The sequence below is a fragment of the Silene latifolia genome, chromosome X (assembly GCF_048544455.1).
Source record: "Silene latifolia isolate original U9 population chromosome X, ASM4854445v1, whole genome shotgun sequence".
Taxonomy (NCBI): Eukaryota; Viridiplantae; Streptophyta; class Magnoliopsida; order Caryophyllales; family Caryophyllaceae; genus Silene; species Silene latifolia.
Window position 1 is genome coordinate 213,406,033 of NC_133537.1, and position 15,315 is coordinate 213,421,347.

General features: G+C 39.9%; 1 non-coding gene across 1 annotated transcript; it reads right to left on the bottom strand.

Moving 5' to 3' along the window:
* Positions 1-3,052: 3,052 nt before the first annotated feature.
* LOC141625163 (small nucleolar RNA R71) lies at positions 3,053-3,159 on the bottom strand. The gene has a single exon (XR_012534959.1). It is a non-coding gene; the product is annotated as a small nucleolar RNA R71 (small nucleolar RNA).
* Positions 3,160-15,315: the final 12,156 nt, after the last annotated feature.

Sequence of the window (15,315 nt, forward strand, 5' to 3'; positions counted from 1 at the left end):
ATCAATTTCATCATCTTCTTTTCTACCATTTTCTTCTCATATACTTCATCTTCAATTCACTCATTGATCGTAAAGAAAGTGGAGGGCAAATTCAGGAAATTAATTGTATCCTCCTAGAAACCGAAAATTAATTTGGGACGTTTGAGTTGGGGGATGATAAAAATTCAAATTTGTTAGTGTAATACTCGGATAATTTGGGACACAAAGGACCTAGAGACACGTGAGGGAACCCACGTATACTCGAAAGTAAAGGATGGCCTCTCCTACGAGACCAAGTAAGAACTAAACTAGACCTAGTAGACTTCCAGTGGACCGACTAGAACCCTTAGTGGACCAAGTGAGTTGACACTCGGTCGAGTGAAGAGTATACTCGACCGAGTGAGTGCCACTCTGTCGAGTGAACCGGTCACTCGGTCGAGTGGTGCTGTGCTGTACCCGAGAAATGATATTTCGGGATTTCATCCTATCCAAACTCTATCCCCTTCATTCTTCTTCTTTTTCCGTCTTACTCTAAAACACTCTCCCCTCTCTCTAAAATATTCCTTAAACCTTTCCCTTGGCCTTCAAGCTTGGATTAATGGTGGAACACCTCTCCTAATTCCCGATCTACCTTTGTAAGTCGAAATCTCACCATTCACAATCTTTGGCCTTCAAGCTTAATTCAATATTAATCAAATCTTAATTCATAAGCATATGTACAAAAATCGTTGTTATGATTTTGGCGCATTAATGAGTGAATTAATACTAACATTAGTCGCCATTTCTACTTCACCATTTTTGTACATATGCGCCAAAATCAGCTAGCCCTTCTACTTGAAGTCTCTCCTTGTTAGTATATTCATGAGTCGGTTGGCATGTCATGTGAGTAGTCGAAGGGTTGTTATTCATAATATGTGGGATTTGATTCATGAAAGAGTCGTATGCTTAATGTTGTTCTTCTATTTATCATGTATAGTTGTAAATGTGTTGTGTTGGGAGTCTCTGGTAGTGGTACTTTATTGTTGAGGGGACGTATGATGTGACTCATATTTGTGCACATTTAGTCCCCGAACTAGCCTCGTTCCTATGATTTCTAGCACTTATTAGGGTCATTTCTTATCTTTAGTTCCCTACTTTGCATATTCTTTTGAGCGGATCCCTAGGCAGCACAAGTTTGCTTCAATGACAATCCGGACGGCTCTCTCTAGGACTTGCAAAGCACTAATCATCTTCTTAGGGACTTAATTGTCATTTAAGCCCTTAGTTACCCTAATACTCGTACTCAGTATAAATACCCCATTGTGTTAGGGGATTAACAAGCAAGTTTACCAAGTTAGAATTTAGCATTAATCAAGTTGTATTCTCTAAATTCAATATTAATCAAATCTTAATTCCTCTTCAATCCTTCAAGTGTTCTTAGTTCTATTTGAGTAATTTGAAGATTATTTGGGTTTATTGAAGAATTGACAACTCTTCATCATTCATCAAGTGTTCTTCTATTATTATTTTCTTATATTTGGATCATCCTTAAAATTGGTATAATCCCTTTTACTCTTGCTTAAATTATTGCTTACTCATTCATCATGTTTAACTTTGCTAATATGATTGACACCTTCATTAGCATGTTTACCATACTCACGAGTGAGTAGTTTCCTAGCTAGGGTTAATGGGGGATTAGGGGAACTATAACATGGGGGTAGATTCATACTTCATCTAATATGTTATCATAAGATTGCTTGCTTGTTGTAGTGTTAACCTATGCACATGTTATGCTTGATAAAATGCTAGCCTATGAAACCTTGCATTTGTACATCTCTTATCTATTCAACAAGACTTGTAAGATATAAACTAACTCGAGTCTTGTTAGACCATGCATAGAAGTGAATAGGAAGAAAGTAAGTCAACTTGTAGGTGTTGTACAAGTCTTGACGACTCGGCTCCGGGACCCAAATCTTCCTATGAATCGTAAGACATAAGCTAACTCGATTCCATACAACAATAATTTGCTTGCAACTATGTAAACTTGTTTGTATGATCTCCACCGTGAATCCACTATGAACCCATGACACCCTACTGCCTTAATCTATTATTTACAAACCCCTACTTTACTTGCTTGTTTTACTTTCATTTCTTTACATTTCATTGGTAAAGTAGTGTAGCTTGATACCTCTAATCTCAACCTAATTTGTGACACCCTAAGACATAGCTTTCTACAACGATAACCTAATTTAATACCCATCCTTTGGGATCCGACCTTTACTTACCACTTTACTAAGAGTATTTTTTTTAGTTATAAATATTGTTTTGGTTGGTTGACTTAGACGACAAAGTTTCGAACCGCACCAAAAATGGCACCGTTGCCGGGGACGGTGTTCAATTGAATTGTTGTCATCTGTTGTTTTTAGTCGTGTCTTTCTTTACCATGGGGAAGTCAAAATCCTTAAGGTAGTTTTAATTGTTTTCTAGTTGTTTACCTTTTGCATGTCTATAAATTCACAAGGTAGACCTTAGCCTATTGATCCCGAAATTGAAAGAACCTTGACCAATCTTAGAAGAACCGCTAGAGGGGGCTTCAACAAGTTTTGGTATTGGAGAACCTGTCGATATCGGTGTTCAATCAGATAATGTTGTGTTTACCAACCCTTTTGCAAGAGAAGGAGAGGAGAACCCAATTCAAAACCAACCACAAAATCAACCCACAATGCCTAAATTTTCATCTCATTCCGTACCAACCGAGGAGAACCTACCAAATGGTACTCCAACACCACCTCACTTAACCGGTAATTTCATTGCCAAATCCGCATTCATACAATTAGTTGAGAGAATCCAATTCAGAGGGATGCCTAGTGAAGATCCTCATCTACACATGAAGACTTTTTGTGACTATTGTGATGCAATCTCTCAAACCGGAGTGACCCAAGACCAAATTCGATGGGTGTTGTTTCCTTTTTCCTTGATCGGAGCCGCAAAGCAATGGTTAAAGAGCCTAGACAAGGCTACTCTTGGAATTAATTCATAGAAGAAGTTAGCACTTGCCTTCTACAAGAAGTTCTATCCTCCGGAGAAGACCAACATGTTGAGAGCCCAAATCACCGGGTTCAAGCAAAGGGATGAGGAATCATTATATGAAGCATGCGAGAGATTCAAGGACACTTGTCGCTCTTGTCCTCACCATGGACTTAGTGAGTGGTTCCTTGTTCAATAGTTTTGGAACGACTTATATGAAGACTCACGAAATGTGCTTAATATGGGCTCCAATGGGAGGTTCACTGTAACACCCCCATACTCCAAGTGCCTTACCAGGACCACTCAGGTATAAGGATGCCACCATCTCGGTTACCCGAGGCATGATATTCATAAGACAATAACGAAACAACTTTAAAAGTAAATAAAGTTTAAAATGATTACATAGCAATTCCAAATTGATAAAAAGAAATACAAGATTCTTAGACGGTCTACTACTAAAACTATCAAAGCCATAAAACATCGTCTGACACAGCGGAAGACTTCTAACTGCCACGTGATGACTCATCCCAGCTATCCCATACGCGTCATATCATACCTGCTCAATAACTGCTCACCACCCCCGAATGGATCACCACAGTTTTTAAAACATTTAAATGGGGTCAGTACTAATCACACAATTTATATAATCTAACAACACAATAAACAACACAGCTCAAACGGTTACACACACACACAATCACACCATTCCCATCAATCTCCGTCACCGATCGTCCCACTCGGACTACCGCCAGCTGGGGGACCGCAACTGTTCCCACCTAAGCCCTGCTCATCATACCGAGCGATAACCCTGTCCCATTAATGTGCACATCCCCTTCCGTGGCGGGTTCCACGAAGGGCAAAACTAGGGCGTGAAGCCACTCCCGCAAGTGACTCCACTCAGCCGAGAACGCATCTTGAGAACTAGAGACAACCAATCAGCAGTCATAATACAACATCAACAACCGTCTGAATCAATCAACAATATACAATCAGTCAGACGGTATCAACAGCTGTATCAAAAAGCCTCTTCTACAAAACCTCCTCCTATCATACAAACACATAAACACTACCAAATCACAATCTACACAAAACCCCCAAATCCCCATATTAGGGTTTAACCAACTTAAAGGAAAAACAGTAAAAACGGTACATAGATCTTACCCTCGACGCAAGGATCTCAACGGTATAACAAACGATGAAAACCGACCTTCCAAACTCCGGGATTTTCTAACAATGCGATTAAAGGGCTGAACGTACTTGCTTTCTCTCTTTGACAGTAATTTAGGTTTTGAAAAGTGTTTAGAATGATGACGGAAAAGATTATATACCTTAATCGCATAATTAACAAAACCCGAGAAATAACTCCTCAGAACCTAAGCTACTCGATCGAGTAGCTAAGGTACTCGATCGAGTGCCCCCTTACTCGATCGAGTATCCTAGTTACTCGATCGAGTACCCAACAGGTCAGAAACTAATTTAAAACGCAACTCACCCTTACTCGATAGAGTACCCAAAGACTCATAAATACGGAGTATTACAGTCTTCCCTCCTTAAAAAGAACTTCGTCCCCGAAGTTCAACCCATACTCAAAAACAAACATACTAACTCGATCAAGACACAACAACGTGACTAAGAACTCAAAACAAAACTCCAACTCAAACATGAACTTGTAACACCAACTCCACTAACTATTCCTACCTCCACAACATGGCTCACGATATCATATCGACTCCATTATATCTCTCTCAACACTAACTCCATACACTACCAACTAGCTCCGTAATACATCATCCAAAGCCAATCCAATATCAAAATACCTCTAACATCAAACGGAATGTTACATTCACCGAGGTGGATGACAACCAAACATGGTCCAAGATCGAAGAAATAGCGGTCCATAATTCCCAATATAGTAGGCCACGAAAAGCCACTAGAGCAGGAAAGCATGAGGTGGATTCCATCACACAATTGGGTGCTCAACTAAGTGCTCATATCGACACCATCAACTTGAAGTTTGAGAAGGCCATGACCAAGCTTGACGAAACTTCCAAATCACCCAAACAACATGTTAATGCTATGATGGCATCATCCTCAATCCCAAATGGAGTATGTGAAAGTTGTGAAACCTTGGGACATGATCAAAACGAATGTAGGGTAACAAATGAACAAGTAAATGCTTTCCAAGCATACAAGAATGGCACCCCTTACTCCAACTATTATAATGAGAATACCAAATTCCATCAAAACCTTTCATACGAAAGCCAAAATGTCCAAAACCCTCAACCCACATACACACCACCTCCAATGAGAAATCCTACTCAAAGACCATACTACAATCAACCCAATGACCAAGCCCTTGATGTCCAAAAATCGGTCCTCCAAATGCAAAAGAGCCAACAAGATTTCTTTGCTCAAATGCAAAGGGATAGTCAAGCCAAAGAAACTACCATCAACAATATCCTTGCTCACACCAAAATGTTGGAGACTCAGTTGTCTCAATTAGCATCTTCTAGCTCCCAAAGACAAAAGGGACAATTACCTCCCCAAGGTAATCCTCCCACAAGACATGAGACCATCAATGCTATTCACTTGAGGAGTGGTACTAGATATGAGGGACCAAAGATGTCGATTGAAGAAGGTATTGTTGAGAAGAATGACAAGCAAAGTGATGTGATTAAACCGTTACGGAGAAATCCTACGGTGGTCGAGACATCTACCAATGACTCATCAATGAAGAGAAATGAAGAGAAGGAGAAAGAAATTGACAAAGAGCCTATTGTGATTAGACTTCCATTCCCAAGTCTCTAAGCTTAGCCCATGTTTGATGAGAAACTTGGCAAGTTCATGGAGATTATGAAGAACTTAGAAGTCTCTATACCATTTACTAAGCTAATCCATCATGTTCCGGCCTATGCAAAGTACATGAAAGATATCCTCACCAAGAAGAAGTCCATCCGAAAGTTAGAAACCATTGCCTTCACAAAGGTGAGTAGTGCAATTCTACAAGGGAGTTCCCCTCGAAAGCTCAAAGATCCGGGAAGTTTGTCCATTCCATGTACCATTGGTGATACCACAATCAACAAGGCACTATGTGATCTAGGTGCAAGTGTGAGTGTCATGCCATACTCGGTATGTGAAAGACTAGGAGTGGGAGAGCTCAAATGCACCAACATGAAACCACTAGGGGTATGGGAAGATGTACCCGTAAGAGTTGGAAAGTTTTTCATACGGGTGGACTTTGTCATTGTTGATATGGAGGAAGATTCCAACATTCCAATCATTATAGGAAGACCATTCCTACACACCGCCGGAGCGGTGATCGATGTGAAACATGGAGAGCTCACACTTGAAGTAGGTGATGAGATAATCACTTTCAACCTTGATAAGACTATGAGAGCTCCCAATTTGTTTGAGCCATGCTTTATGGTTGATCACTATACTCGAAAGGGTGAGAAGAAGAAAATGAAATCTCAATTCAAAGAACCAGGGAAAGATGAGAATCTCAAAGAGAAGGGAAAAGACACACCGCCCAATTAGAAGAAAGATATTGATGATATTGAAATGGATTTATTCGGAGAGCATGGAATTTTTCACAACAACAATGAGAGCTTGCAAAGCTCACTCATGACAAGTAAAGATGAAGGCCTCGTTGGCCATGATAACAAGGAAGGAGAGTTGCTCTTGTCAACTCATGATTCACCCTACATAGGAGAGAAAGCAAATGAAGTTTGTGGTCTATGGGACGATGAATTTGAAGGGTTGGTTAATCCCTACATTGGGAATGCTATGACTCTAGACCAAGGCTTGATGGATCATTGTCAACACTTTGACTCGGATTACCACAACGAAGATAACAATGTGCAAGGGTCTATGCAAGACCTTTACCATGAGAATGAACAAGCCTTTGACTACTTCTACAAGGTGTTGAGCAACATCAACAACACCTTGGCTTTGCCTCCTTGACACCTCTCAAAATAAGGAAAGTTTGGTGGAGTACTCCCTAAACCACCATTTATAAATATTCTAACCACTTAACTTGCATTTCATTTAACTTGTACGTTACTCATTTTTGAATTGCATTTTACATGCTTTGTTTGACGAATTTGCGTGACATGAGAACAAGTGAGGGAGGGATTTTAATGTGCTTCAAATGTGTAGTGTTTGATGATCAAGTGTGGGGAAGCACATGCCTAGGCTAACCAAGCCTTTATAATGCTATCCAAGAAAAATTGAAGAAGAAGGAGAAGAAGAAATCACACGGGATGAAGACCTACAAGCAGACCTGAGCTCACGGGGACTGGGAAAGTGTTGAAAAATGAAAAACTGCTCTATAAGGAAATCTGCCCGAGCCGACTTCAGGACGAGTGAGCCAATGCTCAAGACGCCCGACCTCAGCTTAAGTCATTGGGACTGGAGGGGTTCTCAATTGAAAAATCTGCACTGGAAGACAATCTGCCCGTCTCTAGCTTAAGTGGAGCGAGCAAGCTGAAAATCCGTCCGACCTGGCTTCGAGACGCCCGTCTCCAAAGCCCTCCAGAAAATTGATTTTTCACTTCCCAAAAATCCGCCCGACTCGACCTTGAGTCGCCCGTCCCTACCTGTTATATCACAAAACACGGGACCAAAACTCCTCTTCTTCACTTTATTTCCCCTTCATTCAAACACAAACACCATTATTTCCCTCACTTCAACGTTGAAACCCTCATCCAAAAACAACAATCTCTCATCCAAATTCACCCAAATCAAGTCCAAACTTTCTCAAACAAAAACAAATCACTCCTTCATCAACATAAGACCATTCAAACAACAATTTCTTCTCAAAATCAATCAATTTCTCTAGGGTTTGGTGAAAATTCGAAAAACCCCAAATTGATTGGACATTCAATTGAAACTTGAAGAAGAAAGGAGCATTCAAGCATTCACTTGGTGTGTTGATACTACTTTGAAAGGAGGAAAGCAATGGCAAGGACCAAGGGCAGAATCAAGGCAAAAAAAACACCAACATTGTCTAAAAGACAACAAGCTCTAGCATCCTAAGCAATGGTCTTGGTACAAAGGGAGCAAGCTACTACTTCAACCAACAATGCTATTGAGGAACCTACTAACTCTATCCCAGAAGTAGAACAATTGAAGAATTATCCGGAGGTAACTTTCTTATCCGATAAGTATAGGAATGCATTCGGATCCCTGGTCAAGAAGAAGATTCTAGCTACAAAATTCATATGTCAAGATGCTTTCGGTCAATTAGGTGTTCTTGAGCAAACAAAGGCATTTTTCAAGTCCATGGGATTAGCAACCCTCTTTGAAATGAATGAATTGACATACCCCTCCTTGACTTTGGAATTCATTAGTTCCTTGAGGGAGTATAAGATTGAGACTCGAAATTATGTAGAATTCCGTCTCGAAAACAAGACTAGAACGATGCTGAAAGGTGAATTTGGTGAAGTGTTTGGCTTTAAGAGGTATGACCGGTTCACAAAGAAACCGTTGGAATTTGATGTCGAACCAATTTGGCTCGCTATCTCCGGTCGTAAGTTCACTACTTTTAAAGAGTGTCATGCCTTGTACATTCATCATCTGGGTATAAGGTATTGGCACAAGTTCATGGCAAACACTTTGATTGCTAGGAATGAAGCCAATCACTTGATGGAATTAGACTTTGTTTACCTTGAGTCTTTCTTGAATGTTGGTGGGAAACCCAAGAGTGAGTATAATGTTCTCCAACTATTGATCAAAAGATGGTTGGATATTGAGAATGGGAAAGATGGTGCGGCTTTCATTGTTAATGGAAGCTTGGTGACGAGGTTGGCAAAACATTTTAACCCGGATTTCAACAAAGATAACACTTATAAATCGGTTAAAGGGAGCTACCTTCTTGACATGAGCAACATGATTCAGAAGTTTTAATGGGTCAAGCATGATAACTTGGACCATACCTATGAGTGGCTCATCAAGGATGCCAAGTCCATTGTCTTACCAAGTAAGATTTGTCGCATCTTCACCCACCAGACCAACTACCTCATCCCCGTTTCCGAGCAAGCCGAGACCATCATCAAACAACAAAAAAGTCCTAGAGAAGAGCCCTCCTCCTCCATTGTTACACCACCTTATACCTTTGCCTACCAAGAGTTCAAAGCTAATGATACTATGGCGGGCGATAACTACTTGGCCCAACTAATACAACATATGCATAAAGAAGCTTACAATGATCGGGTGAATGCCTATTACGCCCAATATCCACCCCTCTACCATCTTGTTAGGCAAGGACTCCTTGATCCTTCGAGTTCTTTGCCGGATTGGGTGGATAGGAAAGTGTTCTTTCCTAATGCTTCTCAAGATGAAGAAAGGGATACAAGAAGAGGGGAGGAAGTTGATGATGAGAGCGGGGAAGATAGTGGGTCTTGCCAAGATAATGAGGAAGAAGAGCAAAGTTCAAGTGAAGGAGATGATGGTGAAACCTCCGGTTCCATAGAGGTAGATGATGATGATGTCACGATGAGTGACAATTGATGGTTGACAAAGCTTGAAAGAGGGCACTACAATGCGGGGTTGATCACTTATGCTAGTACTAACCTATTCCATTGTAAGTCTCCTACCCCTATTTTTGCTTTGTTTTTATCTCATGTTTCCATAACTTGTATAGTTTCTAACTTGCATCACTTTGAGAGTCATTTCGGGCTCTTGGTAGTTTTGAGTTTGGAGTCCTATCACCACTCAAAGGGCTCCCACCTCGGTCTCATTGAGGTGTTTATCTTTTTGCTCCCACTACAAGAATCCAAAATGACAATCTTCATTCATGCATTGCATTTCATGCCTTGTGAATGAACTTCCCTTTCTTTTTGCACTAGTAATAGTGTTTTGCCCGGTTTGGGGAAGTTCAATCATAAGGAATGTGAGTTAATTCAAATAAGCTCTCCGAATAATAGAAAGCATGTATCATGTAGTATAGTTTAGTTTGCATCACTTGTATATATTTATCACATGTACATATCTCACATATAGTTTGCATCTAGTGTAGAATCATGTATCATTCATTTCATTGCATTTGCACAATTCCCTATTGTTTTGTCCATTGAGGACAATGTCCATTCTCAGTGTGGGGATGGGGAATTCTAACACATTTTAACTCAAAAATGATAAAAATTTCAAAAATTTCAAAAATCCAAAAACATGTTCTTCCTTTTGTAGTGTTGAAATGTATATATTGTATATATTTGTTTGTTTGTGTTCACTCCGATTACATTAAACCGACTATACCACATCCGAAGCATGAGGAATATGAAGACCGCATGATATGATCTTTTCAAATCTCCATTTTCCTCTCTATGTTAATGACAATGTGGCTTCCTTTTGTTCGATGCGGTACAAACCAATGTGATTATAGGAGTTGCATTTCGATTATATGGCATACTAGTGATAGTAGCATTTGCATTAGGTTGTATATATGTAAGTTTCATTTTAGGAAAATTTTTGTGAAAATGTCTAGTTGGGAACCTTGGCAAGTGTATATAGGCCCTTGTAGATAATTTTTCTCCTTGAGACTTTGTTTGCTAGAATACCTTCAAAACACCCTAGGATGTGTCATACTAGTATCTTTTGACCCATGGACTAAGTCCTAGTCAAGAGTACCTTGTGGTCTGATGACTCCTTGGCCACCGTTTATTATAAGGTGAACCTTGATGCCATGCGACCGTTCTTCCATCTCTATCATCATGTTTTGCCAAATAAAAAGGGAATGGGCACAATAAATCTTCAAAATTGAGTTCAAGTACCAAAATTAAAGTCAAAAAGTTTGCACAAAAATTGCATCAATGAAAAGAGGAGCAAAAATAGACTCCTATGCTTCAATAAAAGTGCCCTTGCTACAAAATGGGGTTACTTTGAAAATGTTCAAAAATGTAAAGAAATTGCCAAGTACCAAAATTGCAAAACATCATAAGTGGCAAAGAAATGTTCTCAAAAGTCAAATGCCACAAGAAATTGGGGGGAAACAAAACAAAAGCAAACTACCATTATGAAACTTAAAGCATTTTGATCCCTTTTATCCATTGATGAATCCTTTCTTTGTTGCATGGTGGAAAGGGGACGACTCTTGACAAAAGCATTTAACGATTGAGGATAAAAGTACCCTAGTTTGACACAACTTGGAGGTGATTTGTTGGTATCCTTTTTGACTTAGTAGCTTGGAGAAACAATATCTATAATGGAATGTGTACCCTTAGATTGCTTCCCCTCTAGATAATTTCCGCCACTTAGATGAGGAAAGTGGTTATTCGTTTTGTATATGCATCCTCTATTTGATCTTGTGTGCTTAATTGCTTGGATGTATCGCCATTTTGGCTAGCCCCACCTTGCCTTGAAAGAAGGCATCTTACCTCATGGATGTCTTGTTGTGTGTTGAAGGGGCAGAGTGAGACCCACTAATTGTCACACATCGGCTAGTAGTATTAAATAAAGGTCATAGTTTTAGTCACTTCTTTACTCAGGACGAGCAAAGGTTCAGTTTGGGGATATTTGATGTGACTCATATTTGTGCATATTTAGTCCCCGAACTAGCCTCGTTCCTATGCTTTTTTACGTTTATTAGGGTCGTTTCTTATCTTTAGTTCCCTACTTGGAATATTCTTTGAGGTTTTGTGTCCTTGGTAGGAGAGGATTGCTAACCTTGCACTTATGGAGCAAAGTAGAGCTAAATAGAGTACATCTAATAACCAAGCATCAAAGAGGAGATCATTACTAAAGGCCTAAGTGAATACATGAAGTAGAAATGGGCAATGATGAAGAGCCCCACGACCTCGCATCGATCCCCACGGATTCTTAGGCAGTCAAAGAAGAAGAAGAAGAGCTGATCAAAGATCCGGGTGTCTCAAGCCTTGATCCGGGCGTCTCAAGCCATAATCCGGGCGGCCCGAGTCCAGGTCGGGCGTCTCAAGACTTGATCCGGTCGTCTCACCATCAGATCGAGCGGATCCCTAAGCAGTACAAGTTTGCTTCAATGACAATCCGGACGGCTCTATCTAGGACTTGCAAAGCACTAATCATCTTCTTAGGGACTTAATCGTCATTTAAGCCCTTAGTTACCCTAATACATGTACTTAGTATAAATACCCCATTGTGTTAGGGGATTAACAAGCATGTTTACTAAGTTAGAATTTAGCATTAATCAAGTTATATTCTCTTAATTAAATATTAATCAAATCTTAATTCCTCTTTAATCTTTCAAGTTTTCTTAGTTCTATTTGGGTAATTTGAAGATTATTTGGGTTTATTGAAGACTTGACAACTCTTCATCATTCATCAAGTGTTCTTCTATTATTCTTTTCTTATATTTGGATCATCCTTAAAATTGGTATAATCCCTTTTACTCTTGCTTAAATTATTGCTTACTCATTCATCATGTTTAACTTCGCTAATATGATTGACACCTTCATTAACATGTTTACCATAGTCATGAGTGATTAGTTTCCTAGCTAGGATTAATGGGGGATTAGGGGAACAATAACATGGGGGTAGATTCATACTTAATCTAATATGTTGTCATAAGATTGCTTCCTTGTTGTAGTGTTAACCTATACACATGTTATGCTTGATAAAATGCTAGACTATGAAACCTTGCATTTGTACATCTCTTATCTATTAAACAAGATTTGTAAGATATAAACTAACTCGAGTCTTGTTACACCATGCATAAAAGTGAATAGGAAGAAAGTAAGTCGACTTGTAGGTGTTGTACAGTGTTAACGACTCGGCTCCGGGACCCAAATATTCATATGAATGGTAAGACATAAACTAACTCGATTCCACTACAACAATAATTTGCTTGCAACTATGTAAACATGTTTGTATGATCTACACCATGAATCTCCTATGAACCCTTGACACCCTAGTGCCTTAATCTATTGTTTACAAAGCCCTACTTTACTTGCTTGTTTTACTTTTATTTCTTTACATTTCATTGCTAAAGTAGTGTAGCTTGATACCTCTAATCTCAACCCAATTTGTGACACCTTAAGACATAGCTTTCTACACCCGATAACTTAATTCAATACCCGTCCTTTGGGATCCGACCTTTAATTACCACTCTACTAAGACTAGTTTGTTTAGTTATAAATATTGTTTTGGTTGGTTGACTTAGACGACAAAGTTTCGAACCGCACCAACGTAAGGCAGTTGGGAAACCGTCTTGCGCTCGGGTCACCCCTTAGAGTTTTCCACTCCAAGGGGGATGTGAACATTAATGGCTTGAGTCACGGAGGGACTCGTGTGGTTGAGGCACGACGTCTAGCAGGGGATCCGGTTGCCTTCCGGACCTGGTATGCATGGGCGTGTCACGGTACTTTTGTGTGAGGTTTGGTGTCGTAGGCGTGTCCCCGGTACCGGTGGTTGTAGGTACGTCTAGGCGTGTCTCAGTACCGGTATGGTGATTGTATAATCGAGTCTCATTCACATAGTTATTTCGCATCTACACTTATCGAGTCATGTCTTATGTTTGTGTATTGAAATTTACGTTTCTTGTGTCCGTGTAAATGTCACCTATTTTCGGGGTGGCCTGTGTCGATCCATATGATATTTCCGATCATATGGGGAGCAGTTGTCTACAGGTTAGCCTTGGCAGCATGCGGGAGAAGGGACGAGCCATGATGACATTCGAATCGATGCGTTGTTGATTAGATTAATATAATAGTCATGAGTTGTATTTTCATTTCATTTATTCATTCATGTTTATGTAATCCACTAAATACTTTATTTATGATATTTTGTTTCTCAATTGCGACTTCGATTTCACCGCCTCGGAAAATCCAGAAGGTAACATCTCCCAATTACCTTGGTCGGGTAAAAAGGTGGTATTACAAAGTGTTATTAGACCCTCGTTTTTGGAACCTAAACGAATGAACCAAATTGAACCTAGGTGAGTCTAATAAAATGAACCCGACATAAGTACACTAGGAGATCGGTTTTGGATGAGTGGGCGCCCTCATATCAAAACTAGTATGTAACACCCCTATACTCCAAGTGCCTTACCAGGAACACTCAGGTATAAGAACGTCACCATCTCGGTTTCCCGAGGCAATGATAATCAAATGACAATAAAGAAACAGAATTTAAATAGCCAAACTGTTTAAAGTGATTACAAATCTAAATCAAAACTGATAAAAGGTACAATACATGTTCTCAAAAACCAAAGGTCTAAACAACTAAAGTATGACAGCGGAAGACTCTAATCAGCTCGTAGTGACACATCCCAGCTAGCCCAAAAGCCTCTAGTCAAACCTGCTTAATAACTGCTCACCATCCCCGAATGGATCACCACAGTTTTTAAAACAATTAAACGGGGTCAGTACTAATTACACAAAAATAAGATACAATACAATAAGTACCAAACAACACAATCGTCACATCAAACCCCAGGCTCCATAAACAATCTCCACGTAACTAACTACACAATAAAGTGTGTAGCCCTGCCAGAGTACCCATCGCAACAGATACTCCACACCGCCAGTGGGGGCCGCAGCCGTACCCACCAAATCCCTGCTCATCTCCATCAAGCGATAAACCCAAGTCCATTAATGTGCACATCCCTTTTGTGGCGGGTTCCACAGAAGGCGAATCATGGGCGTGAAGCCACTCCCGCAAGTGACTCCTCTCAGCCAGGGACATGCCCCGAAGAACACAGACAGATAAAAAGCAATCACAATACAACCTCAACAACCGTCTGAAACAATCAACAATACTAACTACAGCACAATTCACCACACATATCATGTAACTAATACTGAGTAGGGAAAACCCTACCTGAAATGCAATCACAAGCAGCAGACGATCTAACAGCTGTCTCAAAAACGCTCTTCTACGAATCCTCCTCCTATTCACATAATCATATAATTACTAACAATGAAAATTAACCATCAAAACCCCCAATTCCCCAAATTAGGGTTTAAACAAAGTTCATTAAATGCTATAAAATTGGTATGTAGATCTTACCCTCGACGCAAGGATCACAAAGACACAAAGAATGATGAAATCCGACCTCTCAAGCTCCGGGATTTGCCAATAACACGGATGATGCGAATAACGTGGTCTCAATCTCCTTTTTAAGATTATTAGGTTTGTAAAAGTGTTTAATAAAGATGACGGTATGAATTATATACTAATCCGTGTTATTAACAAAACACGGATAATGCCCGTTAACCGACCTAATCGATCGAGTAACTAACGTACTCGATCGAGTGCCACATACTCGATCGAGTACCCAGGCTACTCGATCGAGTACCCTACAGGCAGAACACTGTTTCTAAAACCAAAAAATCCTTACTCGACAGAGTAAGGCCC